Source organism: Nerophis lumbriciformis, linkage group LG24 (assembly GCF_033978685.3).
Source record: "Nerophis lumbriciformis linkage group LG24, RoL_Nlum_v2.1, whole genome shotgun sequence".
In the NCBI taxonomy this organism is placed as follows: domain Eukaryota; kingdom Metazoa; phylum Chordata; class Actinopteri; order Syngnathiformes; family Syngnathidae; genus Nerophis; species Nerophis lumbriciformis.
The window spans coordinates 9,613,299-9,614,933 of NC_084571.2; positions in this window are offsets into that span (position 1 = coordinate 9,613,299).

Genomic DNA, 1,635 nt, shown 5'->3' on the forward strand with positions numbered 1-1,635 from the left:
CAAATTGTTTTTGGAAATATTCGACATCGTGTCATCCGGACCAAAGGGGAAGCGAACCATCCAGACTGTTATTGACGCAAAGTTCAAAAGCCAGCATCTGTGATGGTATGGGGGTGCATTAGTGCCCAAGGCATGGGTAACTTACACATCTGTGAAGGCACCATTAATGCTGAAAGGTACATACAGGTTTTGGAACAACATATGCTGCCATCTAAGCGCCGTCTTTTTCATGGATGCCCCTGCTTATTTCAGCAAGACAATGCCAAGCCACATTCAGCACGTGTTGCAACAGCGTGGCTTCGTAAAAAAAGAGTGCGGTACTTTCCTGGCCTGCCTGCAGTCCAGACCTGTCTCTCATTGAAAATGTGTGGCGCATTATGAAGCGTAAAATACGACAGCGGAGACCCCGGACTGTTGAACGACTGAAGCTCTACATAAAACAAGAATGGGAAAGAATCCACTTTCAAAGCTTCAACAATTAGTTTCCTCAGTTCCCAATCGTTTATTGAGTGTTGTTAAAAGAAAAGGTGATGTAACACAGTGGTGAACATGCCCTTTCCCAACTACTTTGGCACGTGTTGCAACCATGAAATTCTAAGTTAATTATTATTTGCAAAAAAAAAGTTTATGAGTTTGAACATCAAATATCTTGTCTTTGTAGTGCATTCAATTGAATATGGGTTGAAAAGGATTTGCAAATCATTGTATTCCGTTTATATTTACATCTAACACAATTTCCCAACTCATTTGGAAACAGGGTTTGTAAATAACAACAAACAAAGTATATATACTATTAACCGCAACAGGTAATTGTGAAAAAAACAAACACATTATGATTTGTATAATTTCAGAATGTGTTTGTTCTATTTTTAAACAAAGAAAACAATCTGAAGCTGTCTTTATTTGTAAGTTATCGTGTTGTGATTTTACCAGTCCGGCCCACTTGGGAGTATATTTTTCTCAATGTGGCCCCCGATCTAAAATGAGTTTGACACCCCTGCCCTAGGGGTTGTCAGGGGGGTCGCAAGCAGAAAGCGCTACACTCGAGTATTCATGTGAGAACGATACTCAAGCCTGCAGTTAGGTGGGAGCAGTGCTTAGTATAATCAACATGCTCCCTCGTGAGTACACAAGAACACCTATGTACTTACTACATCTACCCAGTAGAAGTGTTAAGTACGCAGGAACACGTGTACTTACTATTACTACCAAGTAGAAGTAGTAAGTGCTAATACCCAGTTGAATATTTGATGTGTAGTAGTTGGAGCTTTAAATAGGTAAATAATTAATAAAAACATTGATTTTGATTCATTATCATGTAATGACCGTTTTAAACAGCCTGCATGGTAGCTTTGTGTTATATGACAGGGACAGTACAATTAAACATTGCTAGCCATAGGTAACTGTTGTCAAAGTACATAAGACTTCTAGCCACATGCTAATTTGCAACCCTCGTCCCTCGTTAGGCTTTTAAAGAAAAGTTGAGAAAAGTGAAAAACACATACAAAAAGATTAAGATTATGTCAACATTTTAACTTTTTTTCTCGTTAAATTCCCCCTGTTTGCTCTTTTATTCACTTTTTTATTCAATATTATAAAGTTAGTACTCCGGTTCAGTAGGTGACGCTATGCACC